This window comes from Phyllostomus discolor, chromosome 2 (genome assembly GCF_004126475.2).
Source record: "Phyllostomus discolor isolate MPI-MPIP mPhyDis1 chromosome 2, mPhyDis1.pri.v3, whole genome shotgun sequence".
NCBI lineage: Eukaryota > Metazoa > Chordata > Mammalia > Chiroptera > Phyllostomidae > Phyllostomus > Phyllostomus discolor.
This window is the reverse complement of record NC_040904.2, coordinates 190294401-190319812: the sequence shown is the minus strand read 5'-3', so window position 1 is coordinate 190319812 and position 25412 is coordinate 190294401. Positions and strand designations below refer to the sequence as shown.

Sequence of the window (25412 nt, the reverse complement as noted above, 5' to 3'; positions counted from 1 at the left end):
ATTGAAAAAAGATTTTTCTTTCCACACTGCTGTACAATGAATGCCATCTTAATCATAAATTGTGTGTATGTGTGTGTGTATACACACACACACAAATATATATACTTAGATTTATTAATTTTTGTAATTATTTACGGGTCTGTTTCTGGTCTCTATCAATTCCATCAGTCTGTTTATCCTGTACTGCATGCCCAACTGTGTAAATCCTGCAAGTCTGTTTTTCTTCAATATTCTTACCTTAGATATTCTTACCATGTGTATTTCCATATAAATTTTGGAATCAGCTCTGTAATGGTTTTTGACATCTTTCATTAGGCTGTGCCTTAGGTATTGATATTCTTTTTTATGATATTATGTCATCTTAAAATTTCATTTTCTGGTTATTACTGTTATACAGAAATACAGATTTTTTTATATTGACCTGGTATCTAGGAATATTACTAAACTTACTTTTTTAAAAGTATTATTTTTAATTTATATAAAGCTTTTTGGTGTAAATTTATGTTTTTTGGTGTAAAGTTCTCAATACCGCCAAAAAATTCCCTCATGCCACTCCTTTGTAATCAACACCTCGTCCCCACCCTCAGACCCTGGCAAGCGCTGACCTGTTCTCCATACCTGCAGTTTGCCTTTCTAGAATATGACTTAAACTGAATCACATAGTGTATATAGCCTTTTGAGTGCAGATTCTTTCACTCAACATGTTTCAGGATGCATCCACATTGCTGCACGCATCAATAGTTTGTGGAGATGTACCGCAGCTTGTATATTCATTCACCATTGTGGGACATTTGAGTTCTTTCTGGTTTTTGGTGAGTATATATAAAGCTGCATAAACATCCGAGTACAGGTTTCTGTGTGAACATAAGGTTCCATTATTCTTAAGTAACTACCTAAGAGCAGTAGGACTGATGAGTCATGTGGTAAGGGTACGTTTATATTTATGAGACTGCCAAACAGTTTTCAAAAGTAGTTACACCATTGTGCATTCCCATCAGCAACATATGACAGCTCCATTTGATCTGCATCCTCACCAGATCTTGGTATCAGATTTGGGAATTCCCTAGTTTTGTTTGTTAGGAGTTATTTGTCATAAACAGATACTAGATTTTAAGAACTGCTTTGTCTGAATCCAGTGAGATAGTCAGATGGTTTTTCTACTTTCTTGCAGTTGTTTTTACAGTGAATTATATTAACTGGTTTTTTACTACTATCAAAATATTTTTATACATATATGCCCTATTTAATTAGAAAAGCCTACTTATTATTGTATAAATTATGGGCAAATCTTAAGTTACTGTAATAATAGATAAGAAGGTACATGGATAAATGAAGTCTAATGATATCCTAAAAGCTACCCTCTAGCCAGAATTCTGTGATCACTTCAGTCATAATTCCTGACAGATCTTTCCCCACCAAGTACAAAGCACATCAGAGACACGGTGACCAAGGCACAGTCCTAGAGCCTCACGTACCACTCTAAAGTTTAATGTATGGATTCTGAAGCATCCAAAGGAAAAAGAACTTCTACTACAAATGATGATTGATGTTGTAATAACAGTAACACTATATACTTTTAGAAACCACAAATGAAATTATATTATTGAAATAAGACATTTCCCATGCAACATAAATAAAAGGAAAATAATTAAAACATCTGACTGTTTTATATATTATATACTTCTGAAATGCTATCATATGGCAGGGAATCTTAACACCTGACTCAGAAAAATGACATTAATGAATTCTGGCCTGTAGTTGTAATTGACCATATGTTAGTTTTACCTTTTCATTTTACCAGTGTTCTGGTGGTTGTATTTTTTTCATAGTTAAATTACAAACCTATGATCAGAGGGATGGTGATGAGAAGCCCCCTCAGAGCCTAGATAATCTTTTGCAATGAAATTGTCATAAAGTTACCAAATGCATTTCAATCCTTGACTTGACTGTATAATCCAGGTTAAGAATGACCTAGGGTGGCCCCGAACATTGTGGAGCTTCCTACAATACAGCTCTCTAAAGTTGCCTTAGTCCCCTGCATGACCTCCTCGCTCACACACCCAGCTATATTTAGTATTTTGGCAAAAGTGTTTAGTATTTGGTAATGTTCCAATGCTAGCAACAGGCCAGAAAGCAATGTAGATGCCACAGTCAAGCACAAAGACAATACAAGACTAGATATATTGGGTTCTCTTGCAGAAATTTCCAATAACTCATTTACTGAGTCACCATGCATATGCCTCCTCCATTCCTATTTGGTTTACCATATTTGGCTTGTTTACCTTATTACCTCATAGAGTACTGTTAGCATTAGAGCATTTTAATCATAGCACCATATGGCAATAACATTAAATTCCATATAACTAAGCTAAGTTCCCTAAAGACTGGTTACCTGACAGATAGAATCTGTAAGACGCAAAAAAATTAAAATATCAACCTAACGGAACCTAACAGTAATTCTAAGTATATCACAGCAGAGTCCACAGTACCCTTCAACCTCAACCACCACAATCACACTTCTTTCCTTTAATTGCTGTGATACGTACCACTATGAAAGTCACGGACAAGGAATAAACAGATCAGTTCGGCAATATGTTTTTGTCAATTACAGCTGACAGTCAATATTATTTTATAGCAGTGTCAGGTAGACAGCAGAGTGATTAGACACATAATTTATGAAGTGATGCCCCCCCAATAAGCCTAGTACCCAGCTGGCACCATACATAGTTATTACAATATTATTTACTATAATATATTCCCTGTGCTGCACTTTACATACCTGTGACTAATTTGTAACTACCAATTTTTACTTTTTACTCCCTTCACCTTTTTCACCCAGTCCCCTCACCAATCCCCCTCCTATCTGGCAACCATCAGTTTGTTCTTTGTATCTGTGAGTCTGTTTCAGGGTAATGTTTAAAGCTGGCATTTAAAACAAAAATATAGCTGATTTTACAGAGATGAAAACACTGAATTTGAATTGGTTATTCTGTCTGCTCTACGTATTTAAAACAACAAATACACTGTCCAATGAACTTTGACTTCTATTTCCTCTGTAAGAAGATATAACAACTGTTGTTATAGCTCCAGGGCAAAGTGCAAGCTCTACCTCTCCATGGCGTGCCCACTGAAAGACTGTGTATAGCAGCAGTTAAAGAATTAACATTTCAGCCCAGGATTTGAAGCAATCCCAAGGAAACAATAAGATTAAAAAGTCAGAAACTAAAGGTCCAAGACCTTTGGTGGACTGCTTCATACTAGCCATACAAAGATTTCTCAGTCTAGAGAACAGATACCACCAAAGTTCCAAAGAAATTTTAGATGCTAGAAGTCAGTTAGTAAAAGATAATACTCTCAAAACTCAGAATTTTTGATCTGGAAGATACCTCAGGTATTGTCTTGTCCACCCCCCTGATTTTGCAGGTAATGAGGAAGAGGAGAATAAATCTGAGGCCTCCAATACTGTTTTTTTTTTTCATGTCTTTAAATTTATTGTTATTGTATTTTTTCCATTACCATGTAAGCCCCTTATACCTCCCCCCCACCGCCCAGGAATCACGACACTGTTGTCCATGTCCATGAGTCTTTATTCCTTTTTGCTCAATCCCTCCACCCCCTAACTCCCCCACTCAGAGTTGTCAGCCTGCTCTCTGAGCCTGTCTCTATTTTGCTTGTTAGTTCAGTTTGTTCATTGGATTCCACATATGAGTGAGATCATATGGTATTTTATTCCACTTAGCATAATGTTCTCTAGGTCCATCCATGCTGTCACAAAGGGCAAAATTTTTCTTCTTTTTTATGGCCGAGTAGTATTCCATTGTGTAAATGTCCCACAGTTGTTTTACCCTCTTTGGAGTACAAAGTTCTCAACTAAGCAAGCTGCACTGGTAATGCAGAGATGGGAGAGGCTACTCTGCAGTTAGCATATCCACTCACTCTGTTTTTCACCCCTGCACTACAGCACACCCGATCTGAGACTAGTTCTAAGGTGCTATTCATATTTTTAAAAGAAAATGGCATCTTACTACTCAATAAAAAAGAAAAATCAAATAACCCAATTAAAAAATGGGCAAGGGACTTAAGTAGACATTTCTTCAAAGATGATATTGAAATGATTAGCCAAGTAATTAAGAGGCTCAGTGCCACTAATCATCAGAGAAATGCAAATCAAAATCACAATAACATATCACCCCATACCTGTTAGAATGGCTATTATTAAAAGCAAACAAATAAAACACAACTTAGAAAACAACAAATGTTGGGAATGATGTGGAAAAATTGGAACCTTTGTGCTCTTTTGGTGGAATTACAAAATGGTGTAACCGCTATGCAAAACAGTATAGCGATTCCTCAAAAATTAAAAATAGAACTACCATATGATCTAGTTATTCCACTTCTGAATGTATGCCCAGAAGAACTGGAAGCAGGGCCTCCAAGAGATGTATGTATATCCATGTCCATGGCAGTATTATCCACAACAGCCAAAAGCAACCCAAATGTATATTGACAGATAAATAAACAAAAGGTGATCATATATACAATGATACAATTATTCAGCTTAAAAATTCCTGTCACATGACATAACATGGGTGAACCCTGAGGACATTATACTAATAGATCACAAAAAGACACTTATATGATTCCACTTACATAAGGTAGCTGAAACAGTCAAATTCAGAGAAAAAAATGTAGAATGGTGGTTAACAGGGGCTGGGGAGAAAGGGAGAGAAGGGAATTTGTTTTGTAACACATCTGGAGCTTCAGATTTGTAAGATGAAAAGTTCAAAAAAGCTGTTTCACAACAACATGAATATAGCTAACACTACTGAACTATACACTTAAAAATGATTAAAATGGTAAATTTTGTTTTTACCTCAATAAAAAAAAAAGAAGAAAGAAAGAAAACAGCAATAGGGCTGTTACTTTTTCTTGCTGTGTCCCTCCCAACCTTTCATACTCTAAAAAGAGCCAAGAGCTGCTTGAGCACACTGCCTTCCTTCTCCCAAACTACCCAGCAGAAGCAGCCAGTGAGCACACTGCTTGCTCTTGAGTAGTAAGTAGTGCAAGTCTGCAGTCATACGAGAGAGGCAAAATGGCCAGGAGAGGACTTTGGGTGGACTGACCTCTGCTTCTGACTGTGACTTTCTCTCTCAGCCTACAAGAGTGGGGAATGGTGTGCTGGACCCCCAGCTGAAGAACCCTGAGGGTAAAGAATAAGGAGACTTTCATGGTAACTTGTTTAAACCAATAAGGAAATGCTGGCAATAATAAACTCCTTGATGACCAAGATGGTGATGCTTTACTTCTTTGCACCCCTTCTAACACCTCACTCTTAGAAGTCACTCAGTAAATATTTGTTCATGCTCATTACAATGACGTGCTGATGACCACTGGGGAAAAGAATGAATCTTTGTTTCAGAAAAAAGCTTACTAGACACAGAAACCAAAGTGCTTATTTTAAGGAATTTTAAGAAATGAATTAAGGTCATTTCTTTAACAAAAATCTCTACTGATTTCACAATAACTTTTACTTAAAATTTGTATAAAATGACTTTTTCCTAGCAAATGGTTCCCATACTACCCAACACTTGGCACTTGGAAATTCCCCCATCCCAATACTATATGTCTCTAAAGTGATATCACATCAATTACATTCTGTAACAAGATAGCCACTGGCAGCATCTACAATCCTGCGTCACAGGTCATTCATTGGCCAGAAAAAAACACTTGAGTCTGTCTTTCAGTTGGGACTACAGACAAGAAAAGAAGGGGTTTTCCGCTGTACATAATTTTTATTGTTGGCTATAAAATCAAGAAGCTATAAAACCAAGCTTCCTGAATATTTACATTAACAAGGCTCTTAGTCATTCACATAATGAAAAGTGAAAATTGTTTTAGTTACATGCTTAAAGGGGTTTCGGTAGAAGGAAAGCTTCTGATATTTGGATGTTCTTAGGTAATAAAATTAGACACTTGCCCTTAAGCTGTTTAAAGAAGCTCTCAAACGCATACACATACGTGCATTTTATTCTTAAAAATACACCCCAAACTGCAGATGTTTTTCGGCCCCTAAGTGCCATAGTTAATAATGTTTATCTCCAGGATCGCCTAATGCTGACAAACCACAAATGAAATACAGTGGGATCCTTCTGTAAGATTTTTGATAAATAGAAGGGTAACCCTTTTTAGGTCAATGTTTTTACAACCTCTTTTGTAAGTAGTGTAATTGCTTTGTAACTTGTTAAAATGGGAATATGAGTTTCAATTCACTGTGTACCTAAATTCATGCAATCTTGACAGGATTCTACGTGAGGAACCAGATCACTGCTATCTCTGTAACACAAGTAGAATCCCATTTTCAAGCACCTGAAACATCAAAGGTTCTGCCTCATTCAAATAAAGTTTAGTTGCTATAGTGCATGAAGGCAATCATTTTCCTTCAGTTGTCCTTTAATTTTATCTAAGGCAAATATGCAGTGCGAACACTATTAACAAATAAGAACAAAGGCCAAAGGGGGATGTTCTGCCAAGTTTTTAACAACAGTGTTTAAAATGCCTCCTCTGTTGGGACAAGGGGCATTTTCTCAGAACACTGTATAATACTAAGGGTATTCCGATTATTACATATATGTATATGATCCTCTATTAAAATAAAATGCAACTAGTTTTCTATTTTCAATGGAAATTTGGGGCAGAATATGAGGAACTGCCACAAAGCCAAAATCTATTTCTGGCTTTAACCTTCTATACCAGTGATTTTCAACCTTTTTCATCTCATGGCACACATAAACTAATAACTAAAATTCTGCAGCCAAAAATATGACAAAAAATAGGTATAATTTTGATTCGTTCACACTGGACAGCTATTGTTCTGTTGGCCATTGTCATTTTTTTATTTGACAATCTAAGGAAAAAGACTGGTTAGTACCCCTGACTAAATAGTCAGGTATTGCATGTTTTAAAAATTCTTGTAGCACATTGGTTGAAAATCGCTGCTCTATACCACCAAGATCTTTAGTGAAGGTAATACCCAGCTATCAAGATGACCAAAAAACAAGTGTTTAGTTCACCCTAGCTTGATGCCTGTGTTGGTGGCCAGAGCTGTTTCATGCCTGGGGCACACAAAATTAAAAATAAATGAATAAAATAAATAAAAATTTAAAAGATGCCTAAAAATGCCATACATTTTCATATCCTCTCTCTAATCCTGTCGACTTTTTAATAAAAAAAGATAATAAAATGTAAAATAGTCAAAAGACAAGGAAAAAACGAGATAAGAGTTTTAGAACTGGAAGTCACCTCAGAGATTACCTAATACAATATTCTTATTTAGCAGTTGAGAAAATTGAGACCTTATTGTTTCTAAATTAGCTCTACAACTAATGTATCCTTGTATCCTTGTCTGCATAATCTCCCACCAAAATAAGAAAGAAAATGGATGTGGCCTTGTTTGTGGGGAACACTTAAAACGGTCTCCAGACTAAAAAAAAAAAAAAGGTAACAAATTACTTAATACCTTTCGTGTTTCCCTTTCTACATATTTGTGACAGACACACAATTAGCCAGCTACCCAACAGACATTTCTTCCCCTCTAACTCGCTAACAGAACTCCAGTTTTTCCTGGGTAACAAGCAACGTAAGCCCAGGAAATGACACATGATGCCCATTACACCAACCCTGGAAACCCCGTTCCCTTAGCCATTCACCACTTCCCGAGTCTCTACTGTGAGTGGGGAAGTCTTGTGAAACAGTTCAAGTAAATGATACTGAGGAGAAAACCAAATGGACGCTTTTGAGAAAGGGTTTGTTCTCTGTTAGGCAAGCACAGGAAGAAGGATCGCTTGATCTGTCTCCTGCCTCCTCCTTGCCCTGAGAAGGGATGTGATACCTAAAGCTGAGGCAATGAGTGAACACACGAAAGCAGAGTCAAAGATGGGAAAGATACTGGGGACGTGACTGAGCAGCTGGACCAACCATGAGACCACCTCAAAACTGCTCTGAACTGCATATACAAACAGGTCATGGTTTAAGCCTCTGTTGGTAGCTTTCTGTCAACTGCAGTTGAAAGCAGCCCTGAAATTTACAAAAAAAATTTTTTTCTGTGGCATGCTCTGATTTTCCTGCCCAATCTCACTCCCATTATACATATATATTGTTTACACTACATGCAACTAAAAAGTGTCAGGATTACGTTTCTCCTGCATAGCAGACGGAGACCTGTTTGATTACTTTACAGTTACAGTACCTCAACTGTATGACCCTATTGACATAAATGTCATCAGCAGAGAAAATATTAGGGAAAAAACATAATTCAGATCATGTTTGTTTTTGGTTACTGACTCTGATAGTTGCTTCTGCATCTCAAATCGTTTTTGGAATTAACTACCATATAAATACCAAACTGATAAATGATAAATCTTTTTTAACTAAACACTTCTGTCTCCTTTAATCATAACTATGTTAGTAATAAAATGAAGTGTTAAAATTTCATCTTGAATTTATAGCTCTAATCCTGACTCAGTCAATTATTTTCATATATCCATGCTTATAACCGAAGCTTAGCAATTTACCATCCCCACAAACAAACTCATGGCATTGTTGTTCTTTCCCTGTGGCTATAACCACAGAATTCAAATACTGGTGAGACATTAAAAGTTGGGCTATCCAGTACCATTATTTAAATAGTTATTTCAACCACATTTTGATGGAAATATTTCAAATAACGTTCATCCCCATGACTCCTGTTTCGCCCATCTCTGCACTGCCCTGGGCCCTGTTCTTGCTGTGCCCAGAGCATGGGAGAGCCCAGTTTACCCACGTCTTCCTCTCCACCCTCAGTGCTGATCTCCGCTGTCCGTCCATAGCCCACTCTGCGATAGCTATTCCCATCATCACCAATGTCTGCTCCCAATTCCCCCTCTTTCACAGTGTCTTCTTTCTAACCTCATGCGTCTTGTCATCCCTCAGCTTCCACAACGGAAAAGACCAACAGCATCCCCACTTGGAAAGGACAAACAACCGCCATGAGCATCCATTCTCCTCTCAAGTACATTAGCAGCTCTCTCCTGTTGACATTCGAGGGAAAAATGGCTGACTGATCCTGACATTTAAGGAACACTGTATTTTGTACACATATGTGGACTCAGTGCTTTTTTAGTTTAAAAAGAAAAACACAGGAAAAGCAAAAGCTCATTTTTTAAGTTACAGTCAAGTGCTTCTGCCGACTCCTGCCCTGTCTACCCTTTATCCCACCACTCACTGATGATATATGACCTTCTACTGGTTACGGTCTCTGGGTCACCCAGCTCCACCCACACACTAGCACATTCCCATCCTCCTGGCACGTTAATCAGTTAAAATGGAAACAATACTTTATTGACACAGATGTCGATGTGAGACTGCTCTAAAAATCTATTAGGACACCGTACTAGTTTATATCATCATTTCCAAAGTATGGTCCAGAGACTCCTGGTTGGAGGTCCCCGAGACCGTTCCAGGGGATTCACCATGTCACCACTATTTTTAGTCATACACAGAGGTTATTTGCCTTTTTCACACTCATTCTCTCATGAGTGTACAACAGTGAATCCAAAGGACACGTGGTGTGTGGTGATAACGTATCGCTCTGGCAGCTAATGAAACCTATGCTTGTATATTCTTGTTTCTCAGAATTTTCTAAGGTAGCAAATTTAAGGTTTAAGTATGCATTTTTTTAAAGAAATTTACTCAGTGTGTTCTTATTACTTGTATTTCCTAGCATAGCAATCTTGGTTATATCTGCTATCATCTTCATTCTTGCTATCATCAAGTGAATTTACTGAAAGATAAATAAATTTAATGTTTTAAACACTGATGTGATAAGCTCTTTAAAAGCAAAACATTGTTTTCAAATTAGAAATGAAAAAGCCACAGAAGCATCACAGTGGGTAACTTATCAGACAGCTCTGGTTGAAGCAGTGCACACTACAGCCCAGGAACTAATAAAGCTTTGTAGGGTTGACACTCCTGAATGTCTGCTGAATGAAAAGTCAGAGGAAACCACAGCAATGCCACTTACCAATGATGCAGTATCTCATCAAATTAAATATTTTACTGCTAACATGAACTGCAAGTTAATATCTTGCCTCAAGGATAGTACTTTTGCTTTATAAGTGGACAAATCCATGGATGTGGATAGACTTCCAGTTTTGTTTTCATCCTAGTATCCATGCCAACTAATTATCAAAAAAGGTCGTCTTTTATGTGAATGCTTGACGACAAATACAAGTGCTGCTGAATTACTCAGAGCATTAAATAACTTTTTGAATCTCATGATTTATCCTGAAACAACCATGTTGATATCTGCTCTGATGGTACAAAAGCAATAAACAAAGTGCTAGTGCTTTAGCATGAATCAGGGGGACAAAACTATACCATTAATAATTATATTCCTCATTGTCTATCAATTATTTTTAAAAAGCCAGTTTCACTTTCAATGTTTTTGGTAAAAGCTATTAATTTTATTAAATCTCACCCTAGAAAACTTTTTTAACATTCTGTGCGGTGAAATGGGAAGCACACACAAAAATCTGTCCTGCTACATACCTAAAGCAATAGCTGCCTTAAGGAAATGCATGTACGAAATTGAGTTGTGAGCTAAATTACACGTTTTTTCTTCATAGTATACCATTCTTACTTAAGAGAATGACTGGCAGACAACTTATAGTTTATTCAGACTCAGGTATTTGGCAAACATTTTCTCCTAAATGAATAAAGTGAGCCTGATACTTCAAGGAAAAACTGGCAATATCTGTTACCAAAGATAAAATTTGAGCTTTTAAGAAAAAAAATAGAATTATGGAAAACTTGAACTCAACACTAAAATCTTGACTGCTTTCCAATTCTTAAAGACTTTTTTTGATGAGATTAATGGTCATATTAATTAATGTAATTTGTATAAGCAAATATATCAACATTTGAAAAATCTGCAAACTCAGTACACCATTATTTTTCAAATGACCAGTGTTATGTTATAAAATCATATACACAAAGATCCATTCAAAGTGCAAAATGAACCAATAGATTTTTAATCCTATAGAGCACAAAAAATTCATTGATACGGTTTCAAAGTTAACACTGCAACTAACCTTTAAGAATCTACCATTTTTTTAATTTTGGTGTAACAAAGAATATTCACAATTACGTGAGGAGATAGTGAAATATTCCATCCACCCTTTTTCACCTATGTATCTGTGTATAGCTGGGTTTTCTTTATACACTTCAAACAAACAACATATCACAACAGACTGAAAAGCAGTACTGAAAATCCATCTGTCTTCTATTAAGCAATGTATTAAAGAGAATGGCAAAATGTAAAACACCACCATACTTCTCACTGTATTCTTTTTGTTTTGAAATACTTTTCATAAAAGTATGTTATCTACATTAACCTTTAATGAGTTTACTTTTAAATGGATGAACACTTTTAAACATTCCTCAGTTTTAATTTCTAACATACTCCATATTGATAGACATAGTCCACAAACACAAAACATCTTTGGGATCCTCAATAATTTTTAAAAGCACCAGAATTTTTGAAAACTGTAGGTTAAAAAAAAAGCACTTACAATTATTTACACATAAGAGAATTGGGTACCTGAAAATGAATCAGAAGGTCTCGGATCCGTTCTAGCACTTCTTACTGGCTCTGAGATACGGATAAATCACTTAATCTCCCTAAGGCCTTAGTTTCCTCAGCTGCAAAATAGATAACTCATGTCTTGTTCTGAGGATAAAAGACAAAATATGAAAAAGCAATTTATCAACTACAGGTATATTATTACAAGGTCTCAGAGAGTTTTAAACATTTCTAATGACTATATTTTTACAAAGTTCTCCCTTCTTAAAAATATATTACTAAAAGCAGAACTTACAAAAAATGCAAAGTGAAGATTTTTCATTAGCCAATTAGCTCAAATATCCACTCACATAAGGTTACTGTATTAGATTTCTTCCCTTAAAGTTATAATTGGTAATGCATAGTTTAACTATACCACTTAACTAATTATAACTATTTCTAAATTATATACATAAAGTACAGAAAGTGGTAACAAACCCCGATGTACCTATTATCCAGCTTTAATAATAAAAAATTTGCCAATACTATTTTATTTGTATTTGTGCTTACCCTGTAACTTTTAAAATATTAGTCATGATTTCATTTTTTAAACGTTTTATTAATTATATATTACAGTTGTAATAGCATAAAAAGTTATAATTTTCCCTCTATGCCCCCCTCTGCCCGGTACCCCCTTCCCTCCAGCAATCCCCCCATTAGTTCATGTCCATGGGTCGTGCATGTAAGTTCTTTGGCTTCTCCACTTCCTATGCTATTCTTAACTTCCCCCTATTTTGCTCCTACCAATTATGCTTCTTAATCCCTGCACCATTTCCCCATTTTTCCCCTCCCCCCTCCCAGCTGATATCCCTTCAAATGATCTCCATGACTATGATTCTGTTCCTGTTCTCATTGTTTAGTTGTTTTTTTTTAAAGATTCAGTTGTTGATAGTTGTGAATTTGTTGCCTTTTTAATGTTCATGGTTTTGATCTTTTTCTTAAATAAGTCCCTTTAACATTTCCTATAATAATGGCTTGGTGGTGATGGGTGGTAATGAACTCCTTTAGCTTTACCTTGTGTAGGAAGCACTTTATCTGCCCTTCCATTCTAAATGATAGCTTTGCTGGGTAGAGTAACCTAAGTTGTAGGTCCTTGCTTTTCATCACTTTGAATTATTTATTTGCCAGTCCCTTTTTGCCTGCAAAGTTTCTTTTGAGAAATCCACTGGTAGTCCTATGGGAGCTACTTTGTAGGTAACTCTGCTTTTCTCTTGTGGCTTTTAAGATTCTTTTTGCCCTGGCTGGTGTGGCTCAATGGTGTGAGTGCCGGCCTGCAAACCAGTGGGGTCACCGGTTCAATTCCTAGTCAGGGCACATGCCTGAGTTGTGGGCCAGGTCCCTGGTTAGGGACACGCAAGAGGCAACCAATTGATGTATCTCTAGCACATCAATGTTCCTCTCCCTCTCTTTCTCCCTCTCTTCCTCCTAAAAATAAATAAATAAGCATCTTTTTAAAAAAAGATTCTTTATCTTTAACATCTGGCATTTTAATTATGATGTGTCTTGGTATGGTCCTCTTTGGGTCCAACTTGTTTGGGACTCTCTGTGTTTCCTGGACTTGTATGTCTTCACGAAGATAAGAAAGTTTTCTTCCATTCTTTCATTCTTTTTTCAAGTAAGTTTTCAATTTCTTGCTCTTCCTGTTCTCCTTCTGGCATCCCTATGATTTGGATGTTGGCACATTTGGAGATATCCCAGAGGTTCCTAAACCTAGCCTCGTTCTTTTTTCTCCTTTTTGTTCTGGTTAAATGTTTATTCCTTCCTTGTGTTCCGAATTGTTGGTTAGAATCCCAGCCTCCTTCCCATCTCTGTTGGTTTCCTGTAGATTATTCTTTATTTTATTTACTGTAACCTTCATTTCTTCCTCTTTTTTTTGTGTGGGGGGGTGCTATACTCAAGTTCTCTGAGCATCCTGATAACCAGTGTTTCGAACTCTGCATCTAATAGGTTGGCTATGTCCATTTTGCTCAGTTCTTTTTCTGGGTTCTTGTTCTCAGTTCTTGTTCTGTTCTTTCACTTGGGCCATATTTCTTTGTCTCTTTGTCTCCTCAATTTGGCAGCCTCCCTGTGTTTTTTTTTTTTTTTCTGTGTATTAGGCAGAGCTGCTTTTACTCCATCTTAATAGCATGGCCTATGTAGAAAGGCACCTGTAAACTGTGGGGCAAAGCCTTAGGGGATTGCCAGTTGCTTCACTGCTTTGTGGCTGTGTGGGGAAGGCTCAGAAAGGGGAAAATACTGCCACCTGGCTTCATTTGATTAGCCCAGGTTAGCCCAGCACTTGCTCCATTTCCAGTCACTTCACCCCCTTCCTACGTGCAACTGGTGCCTTTCCAGCTGCTGCACTGATGGTGAATACCCGAGTGGGTGGGTTTGCATATGTTATAAGACCACGCTGGCCCTTTAAGCAGCAAAAATCTGACAGTTTCTTCCACCGCCCCAACCCTCACTGGTTTTTACAGCCAGAGGTAATGGGGATCTATGTTCCCTGTACTAGAACCCTGCGCTGTGCAGTCTGGCCTGGAGCTGGAATCGCTCACCCCCAAGGTATCCCTCCTGACCAGACTACTGCCAACACCAGCACCACGACATTTCCACCCCACACAAAGCATCCTCTCTGCTTGTCTCCCCGACTCCACCCCTCCTACCCATCTGGATGAATATGTCTTTGAACCTTTGGTTGTTGGACTTTCATACAGCTCAATTTTCTGATGGTTCTGGGTATAATTAGTTTTGAGATCTGGTTGTAAGTCTTTCTATGGTTGCATAAGGAGGCTAATTGTGTCTACCTATGCCTCCATCTTGACCACTCATTTTACCTATAAATACTTCCATATGTACCTTTAACATATGAATTTTTTTAACACTCTCACAATGTCAATAATATAGAGAAAAATTTATGGTTATAATTCTTAAATACCACCTAATATATACTCCATGTTCTAATTTCCTGACTGTCTCCCCCAATGAAGTCTGTTAGTTTGTACCATAAAAACATGATTCTTATCAGTTTACTTTCAAGGAAAACAAGATTTCTAGTAAAAGCTAGGAAGAAAAAAGAAATAATACCATGCTTAATATGTTATGAGCAGCTTACAAAACAAAACCAAGAACTATCTTCCTGCCCTGGCTGGTGTGGCTCAGTGGATTGAGCACCAGCCTGTGAACCAAAGAGTGACAGGTTAGATTCCCAGTCAAGGCACATGCCAGGATTGTGAGACAGGTCCCCTTTGCGGGTGCATAAGAGGCAACCACACATTGATGTTTCTCTCTTTCTCCCTCCCTCCCCCTCTCTAAAAATAAATAAATAAAATCTTAAAAAAAAAACAACCCACAAAACAACAAACGGTCTTCCTGAGGAATATGTTTCTCCCCTCCCCCAACCAAACAACAAATAAAAGCAAAAAAAGAAACCCACTACAAAATAGGCCATATTTGTGACACTTCAGTATTCTGAGAAGTAACAAGAAGAGGACACAGCTCAGCTGCTCAGAAAGAGAAGTCGATACAAAACAACCACCTGCCATTACAAAAAAAAAAAATGAGGTCAGGTCAGCCACAGGGTCGGGCAATCTGGAGGTCAGGGTCCAGGTTTCAGAGTGAGCATACTGCTCAAACAAGTCAAGTACGTGCCTAAGGCTGTAAGGCAACCAACCCCCCTTCGGATTTCAACTCAAACCTCAAAAACCAGTGCTTTAAGCTAGACAGGTACTAGAACCACAATAGAAATTGAAAATTAATTCAATTTGTTCAGCAAACATTCATCAAAAAAACAACTCTACCAGGTACTATCCCAGAATGAGTTGTTTGGGCTTTTTCATTTATACAATGCAAACAATAAGTAGCATATATTTCTCTGTATGTCTTTCCACATTAATTTCAAAGGGAATGAGGATTTTTAATATTAATTACCTTGCCATATACCATTACAATCTACAGTACATCTTTTTCTTGAAAACCACAGTTTGCCCCACTTCTCATCCAGACACTAAAACAAATCTGAGTTTTACTATCCTTCTCAAACATTTTTGAAGAGTACACGTCACATTAGCTTTTATCACACACATACCACAGACCCCGGTATTCCTATCTATAATACTTCTCTAAATTGAGTATTACGTTTAGAAGAAAATCAAAGGAATGTTGAAGTATCAAATGCTGAAATATTTCCTACTTCCTCTAAAAATTTTCTTTTCCATAGATTTACATAAGTGTATCAGAATGAACTGTCGATGAAAACTGGTTAGATTGCATACAGAAAAATTTTCCAAAGTGATACACTTAATATAAATCCTTTACCTCAATTTCATCTATAATTTTTTTATCTTTAAAATTGCAGAAATAATGGAGAAGGGAAGGGAACATATTTCTTCAAGAATGCTTGAGAAGTACTTTATAAATATGTCCAAAAACAAGAAATAGCCATCAAGAACTTTCTAGCTGACACTGTAAAGGACATCATCTCAACAACAAAACCTGGCAGTCAGATACTGGCAGGAAGAATCCAGACTTCCCCATTTGAGAACTGGCACTTTGCTTCAGGTTTCTACTACTTGTAAGGGAGTAAAAATGCCAATTTTAAGACAGTATTTCCAGTGAGACCACTAAATCCCCTGCAAATCTTTAAGGGGACATAATTAAATACATGGAACACAACATAGTCCAAATTTATTTGTTTATTTCTATACCATGTGGACAAGACACAGAGACCCTTTAACCTATTTTACATATCTGGTAATAAAGCCAAGTAGCTTACATATACTGTCTATACAACTTCTGTTTCCTATGCAATCACACAGGCCCATCAAAACAAACTGTTCTTAGAATTTAGCTTTACTATATAGCACTATTGGGACGTTGATCCTAATGGCGAATCTAAGTATAAAGCTTGACACATCACAACCCTAAGTAAATTGTAAACAATGATATTAACCTCACTGCAAAAAATGAGTTTAGCAAATGGCAGCAAAAAAAAGTAGATAAATTGTTAATGAGGAGTTAAAAACTCAAAGCTTACATACTTCAATCTAAAAAACATTCTGTAGGTTTCTTTTTTAAAAAATTGGTTAAAGATGAGGTTAATGTGTAGACTTCTTTTAAATTGGTTTAGTCTGAAAATAAATATTAGGTTATATCATTAACATTATTTACCAGTATATCATAGGCAAAATATGTTTGTCACAGAATAAGTGGGACTAAAACTAGCCTTTTATAATTTCCTGATGCTGCTCATTATTATCTTCATAAAACATCACCACTTGACATCATATTTTCCACGTAATGTTTACTTGGTTATTGTCCTTCTGTCTTCTCTCACTAGAATGTAAGTTCCATAAGGGTAAAGAATTTGTTATTCTCCACTCTATGTTCGGTTCCTAGAACAGCATCTGGCACATAATACAGAATCCAAATAAATCTGCTGAATGAAGAGATGGATGAATGGCCTCCTTCTTTGACCTTCCCCACTTCCTTTCCTCCATACACGTGTTGATGATACTTTATAAAGCCAGGGTCAAATTCCATTATCTCTATGAAGATTACCTCACCTAATCCTCCAATCTCATTCTCCTTTATACCGTGAATTTGGCACTTCCCTGCTGTCTGATAATTGTTTTATCTTTGCATATATACATACCTGCCTTAAAATACTAATAATTCTGTCCTTATTAAAGGCATGGACCTAGATCCCCAACTTTTGATATCCACCTCAGTACATGAGTCTTTACTCAAAAACACTCATTAATAAGTGTTTTGGGTTGATTAATTTATATCTGTAGTTAATTTAGAAATAAATTAATAAGTTTCAACTTTTTATAACTTATCCCTTCCTTTCCAATTACTCAACTGAAACTGTAGTGGACCCCCCTCTATTTTAAATGTCTTTGGCAATTTCAAGTTTTACATGCTCATACAATTATAACTTATCCTCATAATTTATCCATCGTACCTCCCCCAAGATTAAAATTTTTATGTAATAAAAGAATCTTGTGAGTTTTTGGTGATATCTATCTAACCTCAATCAAGAAAGAGGTGAAGTTTCATTACCTTCTTCTTGTTGCTGACGGATAGGAGGGTATTTTTTCCCTTTATGCCTTTTTCCTTTTATGCCAAGATGTATCCCATTTCCTTCTTTACTGACCATACCCTTGGCAAGCTTTCATTATTTCTTTGTCCCTGTCTTTGATAATCTGCCTTATATACTTCTTTTTGAGCCACTCCTATTTCATCCAGTTCAATCATTTATTTGATTACATTTCAAACTCCCTTTCTTAGTCTATGTATAAGAATGGCATCTTCGTAAGGCCTGAGCCTGCTTCTCTAAATCCAGCAACCTTTTTTGAACCTCACCTCTTCACATAGCCAACCCTTGATCATCTGGGCTAATGAAATGTACAAAAATATCAAATTACCCACAACACAAGAAAATCAAGAAGAAAATGACATCTGGCTTTGGACTGTATCATATGTGGCTTTGACCAAGATTTAATTTCTTAATTGTGTTTTTACTTAAGCCAACATTAGCAACATTTTCTTTTATGATGGTAGATAACTGTTTTGGTTTTAAATTTTGATGTAGTTAATTTTTTTAAAAGCCCATCAAGCATCAACTGTGATTTTTTTTCTATGAAGCCCTTTTAACTAGTTTTCCGATCTGTCATAAAATCTGGTTTCTGTTTCCCCTGACATATTTTCTCTCTTTTCTTGGGATTCTGATCTAAATCAGACTTCCTATATTCATTTACTTCTTCAATTTAAAGTACTATTTTCTTGACTGCAAAGCATTTTAAAAAAACATTAAACATCCAGGGAAATTTTTAGTCCAAACAACACAGCATAGAAAACTCCACTTTTAAAAAGATATTCCAGGAAAAGTTGGGTTTCTAGGATAAATTACACTGGTAATTCCAGCAAATTATATTTAGTAGGATATTATGACTGGTTGAAAAACATGAATATTGGACAGCTATGTAAGTCAGCTTCATCAATACATAATCCCACAGACCAAAAACTCTATGGAATTTAATTCCGAATACAGACATTTACAGAGAATGGCGTCAAACAAATTCACGCATCAACCCTAGCCCTTCTGATCCCAGCCTAAACTCTGCACCCACCTCAGATCTCATCTCTGCTTCATTTCCACAAATAAGTTTCAAATGTATAAGCAAAAGGACTGGGTTAACAGGATCTTCTCTTTTGCCCCCATTTTCAGTTACTACCATTAAGCTTTTGGCCAAAGAGACCCCCTAATCTTCAGTTTTACTGGACTATTTTTCCTTCCTTTACAGGTACTCAGTTATCTTACATCTGAATGTAGGTTTATAGTGCCTGAAACAACTTTTTTCCCATACACTTGTCACCATGTTACCAGCAGAATTAATAATAAACTCATTTTAAATTTTTCTTCCATGTGGAACTTTGGTAAGTACAAATTATTTTACCTAAAAATCAACTTTTGAGCTGGTGTAATTTAGCCCAAATTTTTACATAAGATGTTAAATATTAACCAACCCCCAAGCATTTTTAACAGCAATCTTTCACATAAGTCCTCAAACTCAATAAATTCCACAACTTAATTTTTTTCTTTTTAATTTTTCTTCACCGTGCCTAGTCACATTTTGACTGAAATACCTACATAGAGCCGTAAGTTCTTAGCTTTTCAATTTACTTCTCCAGGCTGCTGCCTTCACCAAACATAGAACTCCAACAAGCCTTAATTAATTAATTAATCACAGTCTCCCGAACTGTGTGTCCACCAATACACATGATTCTCGAGGAAAAGTAAATAATTAAAAAGTAACTCAACTGGTAAGAATTCTTTTCTTTAGAAATCTCTTTTCTTGATGAAGTTCACAAGAGTACAAATCCTTTGAGGAAACAGTTGTTACCTCTGTGCACTCCATTAAATGAGTGACATAAAGAGGCATTTTTCTGACAGCCTTCAGTTTCCCAAATAGTAGACATAAGGTCTTCCGTGGATGGTAAATTTCTCTCTCTCTCTCTCTCTCTCTCTCTCTCTCTCTCTCTCTCTCTCTCTCTCTCTCTCACACACACACACACACACACTCAAAAGAAAGAAAAGAAACATACCTGTTCATTTTCTAAACAGGTTTGATAGGTTTGGTTCACTTGTAAGAGCAGAGTGTTTACTTACAGTCTTTTAAAGCAGAAGTGGCAGCCAGAGCACTGGGTAAATAAAAACTTGAGAGAGTTTTTAAAACCCTGCATCTTAACGCACTTCCCCTTCATTCAAGGGGGACGGCACTGCAAACCCCACGGCAAATGAGATTATGCAACAGGTTTTTCCTCCCCACTTTATCCATCATAGGCTGGTTAGAGGTGTGCTTTCTGCGAACAATTTGAGACGCCCAGGACTTTACGATCTTTGCAGCCAACTTTTAATAATCCTGTTTAGAATTTGCAGTATCCATTCATTTTAAGATCCACTTATATTTTCTCGTTAATTACCGATGTGTGTGTGTGTGTGTGTGTTTTAGGAAGTAAACCCAGTTTTACCTAAATATTTTTCTTCCTGGTGTTTTATTACATGGAACCACACATGATAAACAGATCCTCGGCTGTCTACCCAAGGCTTTTTTATTATTATTGTTATGATTATTTCTCACGTTTTATGACTAGTGTGAATAAAGAAGTCCACGGCGCACCAGGTCCCCCAAGATCATGACTCGGGCCCCGAGTATGAAAAATTGAGCTGTTGCTAGGTTAGTTAGGTTTAAGAAAGCAACGCCGTCACCACCTAGGTGGCCTCGCTGCTTACACCAAAGGCGAATTTGGGATAATAGGAACAGTCAGGCCGGGGCCCCATTTGGCAGGCGTGTGGAGTAACAGACGCGCCTGCAACTGAGCAGTTTCGCCCGCGCAAGCACCGCGGCTACCCGCAGGGGCTGCTTCGCGGCGGGACCCGGCCGCCGGGCCCGCACGGACCGAGTCCCCGCGCCCAGCCGCCCGCCCCCTTACCGCTCGGCCCGGCCCCCAGCCAGGCCTACACCCCCGCTTCAAACGTTCGTGTGGCAACGGGCCGCGGTCGCCCCCACCCTGCCTTCCGAAAAGGTGGCCTGGACGCCCGGGAAGGCAGAGGCGGCGGGGCGAGAGCGCGGCGCCCGGCGTCCGGAGTGGAGGCGAGCCGCGGAGCGTCCACGCTACCGGCGCGGGCGGGCGACCCGAGCCCCGCACCCTCCCGCCCGCACTGTCCGCGCGGCCGGTCCGAGGCCACTTACTTTTGGGGCCGCCGACCTCCCGACTCCCTGTGGGGGAAGCGAAGGTTGTCACGGCGTCACCCCTCGGTCCCCCCTCGCCTCTCGGACTTTCGAGGCGCCGCTGCGGAGCCGGGAGGGCGGCTGCGCTCCCGCTCCGTCCGTCCCGTCGCGCTCTCCTCGTCTTCTTTTCACTATATTATCTTCTCCTTCTCTGAGGGGTGGGCGGGGGCGGGAGGCTTAGGAAGAAAGGAGACGTTTGCAAATTTTCTTCACTCCCCCCACCCCCAGGCAGCCTTGAAAAAACAATGTTGAAAGGAGTGAAAAAGTTGGGGAGGTGAAGGTGGGGGGCCGCGTGGAGAACGTGAAAGGGGGAGGAAGGGGTGATAATAATCGTTTAAAAACTGACCAAAGCCCCCCCCAAACAGTGATACACAGAAGAAGGGGGAAAGGCGGGGGGGTGGAGTGGGGGGTTGGGGGGAAAAGAGAAAGAGTCGCTGGTCAGGAAACTTCAAGCGCGGATGAGGTCATTGGTTTAAAAATAAAGAGATGGCGTCACTTGAAACCAATCCCAGTGAATGAACTCAGCGGAGCCCGGGGGAAAGGAGGAGACAGGCGAGGGCAGGGCGGTGGGCGCCGGGCGGGGCCGCGCGCCCTCCCGCCCATCCCGGGGCCGCCCGAGCCCGGAGCGCGGCTCCTCGCCCCGTTCCGGCCACGCGGGGAGGGGTCGGGTCACGTTCCGTTCCCCAGTTCGGCGACTCGGAGGCAGGTTTCGCTGGCGCCGCTGGGAGGAGCCGGGGCTGCCCGAGGAGGCGGCCGCGCGGCCTCCTCCTTCCGCCCCCGAGCTACCGGCCCCCGACCCCTCCCCGCCGGGTCCTCGCCCCGGCCGCGCGCCTTCAGCGCTGCGCCCCAACAGGTACTGAAGGGTTTCCCCCGCGCCCGAGACCCCGACCCTTTTCCTCCTCCTTGGGCTGTTTCCAGCGGCCTCACCAGCTTGAAGAAACGCAAACAATGATTTGAGAGAATTACAGTCACTTTAAAAAAGTCTGACGAATCCAAAATGCAAGGCACTGCCGTCTGTTATGAAAGAGAAGTTACAGGTACTTGAAGAAAAATTACACTGGTGTTTTCGGGCATTCAGCTATTATGTTGGTCGTTGAAACCCTCCACATGAATGTTCCTAACATTTATTATTTTACTTAGCTATATTTTCATATGCTTATTTATATTTACAAATGTAACGAATATGAGTAGTTAAAAATTCTCTAAAAATGTTTACTACATCGGGCAGTGCAAAATCATCTTTAAATGAGACCAGAGGTTCACTGTCTCTTGAGAGGTGCCAGACCCTGAGATTTAACTCTATGCACTTTGTGCATTTTTTATTTGGATTAATTACAATACCTTTGTTTTGAGACACATTACACACTTTGAAAAACTAGAGACCTGAGGTGGTGACAAACCAGGACTTGGAATCACTGAATAGGACAATCGGGGCTTTATTCCAGTGTTCTTTGAGCATTTGAGCATGAAGCTGCTTCTACTGAGAAGTACTCACGTGGATATCACATAACAAAGATGTGATTAATGACGGAAAAGCACACTGCGAATGCACTGCTCGAGCCAGAATTTATGTGTAGGAATAATCTAGCTCCTAAAATATTCCATTTGCAATGTACTACATTTGGGACATTGGCCCCTAAAGACATCTTTGTTGTGGAATGTCCATTTGGACCCTCCCTAAGGGATTTTCTTTTTAATTGGCTCAAGAACTGAAAAGCAGGTTTGGGGTGGGTGAGGAAGATAAAACATCTCCATACTTTTCTGCCTTTAGGTCTTGCAACTAAAGTGCATTATGATTGATAATCATTTAAGGTTAGTATTGGGGTAAGCCCTTGGGAATTTCTGGCCCATCTTCTGGAGGAGGAGAAGGAGCCCATTAGTATTTAATTTTAAAAAAGCCTGAAAGTCGTAGATGGAGAGCTCACGTTCTACTTCTGCCTTTGACCTCTAAAGCTTCTGCTAAGGGGAAGCAATCTTCCCCGCTGCTCCCTGTCCTCTGGTGGCCAGGAAATGTTACTGCAACTCCCATGGATTATCTGAGCTCTAGAAAAACCTCTTAAAATCTAACCCTAGACCCGCTGCTTTTAGAACTTTTGAAGGGGTAGTTGGAAAGGATCTGCATTTCAAATATGCTTAGTTGGAGATCCTGGGATTTGGGGAAAGGAAGGAAACGACAGAGAATCCTTGTTCTAGTGGTGGAGAGCAAGGATCTTGCCTGGGTGAAAGACTCAGAATTAGTGGAGTACCCTACCCATGCTGCACTGCACCTTCAGCAGCCTTCCTCTGACACATCTTGAAACCTCTCTCCCGTTTCTACATCTATACAGCAATTAAATTGGAGTGCCTTTCAAGTATTGTGGTTCTATGATAGCCATTATGGGAGCCTCTCTGATGTATATCATCTAATTAGGAAAACAAGATAGAGATTAAAACTAATTCAAAACTAAATGAATGATTGAGTGGCATACAATATTGATTAAAAGAATCTAACTGAGAAAAGGAGCAATGTAGGGTTTGTCAGGGAAGGCCTCTGCCGAAGAATGCTTTGACCTCATCCTTGAAGTATAGTTCAGTTTCAACAGGGGAAAATGGCTCAGTGGAAGGACTGTTCTGGGGGAGGGGGGAATGGCAGAGCAAAGACAGGAGGTGGAATGAATAAGGTGTATTCAGGTGAGGGGATGAGTAGACCTTCTAATAGTAGAGATTTGTGTGGAGTGATTAAGAATTGGGTTAAATTTAAGGGATTTAGAGGCACATTATGGAGGTTCTTGATTATCAGGATAAATAGATTGTTACTAGTCTCCAGGTTAACAGTGAACAAGTTTAACTCACTAAACAGTGCATTTCTCCTTGTTCTACTAAAAGAGCTACATATGCTAACAACAAACATGTGGAAACAAATTAAAAACACAGTACTGTTTACAAATGCTCCAAAGACTATGAAATACTTAGATATAAATCTAATGAGCCATGTATGGAATCTATATGCTGAAAATTATAAAATGCTGATGCAAGAAATTAAAGACGTAAATAACTAAAGAAACTTACTACATTCATGGATTGGAAGGAGCAATATAGTAAATAATGTCAGTTCTTCCCAAATTGATCTAGAGATGAACACAATTACTATCAAAATTGCTGCAAGGTTTTTTTCTAGGCACAGACAAACCTGCTTAACCTAAAACTGCTTCCAGCCTGTTTAAAGGGGCACGTGAGTGCTAGGCTCTCCAAAGGCAGACAAAATGCATCCACTGAGGGCACCAGCAAAACAGGGGCTCCAAGGCCTTAAATCAGATCATTAATCTACAAATCAGCTATATTCACTTCAGTACATGTAAATGTATGGTTAATTTAGTGTTGTTTTTAGTTAGAGTTAAATATGGGGGTGGGGCACAAAAACATGTTATTAGAATTAAATGGAGGAGGAGCACCATAATCTTTTGTGCTTAGACCTTCTTAAGGTTTTCGTCCACCCCTGGCTAAAATTTAAGCATTCATTTAACAATTGGTGATCAAGTGCCTAGGCCCAGTATGTACAGGCACCGTGCCCCTCTCTGGGAATACAGATATAAATGAAAGGCAAAGCCGCTTCCCTCCTGGAACTAACATTCTTCTAGGGAGAGAAGACGAAGAGCAAATAAACAAAAACTATGGCCAGGACTGTGACAAGACTGACTATGTAGGGGGAAAACTGGCGCTGTGCCTAGCAAATAATTTGAGGATAGGTACAAAGGTGGTTGGCGAACACGTTCATGAGGAGGGGACATTTGAACTGTTTCCTCTGCCTAGATGACAAGAGAAGTCATCTGGGCAGAGGAAACAAATCACTGGGAGACTCTCCAGCAGAAAGAATGAGTTGGAGAAAGTTGGTGTGTTCCCAGGGCAAAAAAGAGGCCAGTGGAGCTCAAAAGTATAAAACAAGGGTGGGCAGGAACCATGGTGTAGAACCTCGTAATGCATGGTAAGGAGTTTGCATTCTATTCTAAAAGACTTAAGCATGTAAGCATGACTATTTTGGCTTTTTAAAGTTTTAATAATATTCTATAAATATTTGTTTAATTTAGCAGCACCCTTTTCCAATAGGAAGGAAATATTTGTGGTAATTTGGTTTGTCTCCAGCGTTCCCTTTAATATCCCCAAATCAAATGTTCTTAACCTAGGATTCATGGATCTATAGGTAATACATAATAGGCTTCAGAGGGTCTAGGGATTCCCTAAAATTTTGTGCATATATACTTATGTGTGTTTCTGCGAGCAGGTCTCTAGTTTTCAACAGATTTTCAAAGGGTTTTGCTATCCACAAAATAACTGTGACCTACTTTACACTTAAGTCTTGGCTGTGCTTTTTGGGTGGTAGTTGCTGCTATTGTCCTAGGGCTCATGGCACCATACAAATGAATCATAGTTCTGGAAAGAGGCAAGTTCTGCCTCAAAGAGGTGACATTGTGTTGCAAGAGAGCAGGACGTATTTGCAGCAAAGT

General features: G+C 38.9%; 1 protein-coding gene across 2 annotated transcripts in view; it reads right to left on the bottom strand.

The window, feature by feature from the left end:
* Positions 1-21762, bottom strand: part of DUSP16 (dual specificity phosphatase 16) — a 77852-nt gene extending 56090 nt beyond the window's left edge. The window contains exons 1-2 of one of the 2 annotated variants that reach the window (XM_028533464.2): positions 20893-21762; positions 11636-11764 (exon numbers count right to left, since the gene is read on the bottom strand). The gene's annotated coding sequence lies outside the window, so the exon portion shown is untranslated. The remainder of the gene's footprint in view (positions 1-11635; positions 11765-20892) is intronic. The other variant, XM_028533465.2, reaches the window with a different exon arrangement.
* Between the last annotated feature and the right edge of the window lie 3650 nt (positions 21763-25412).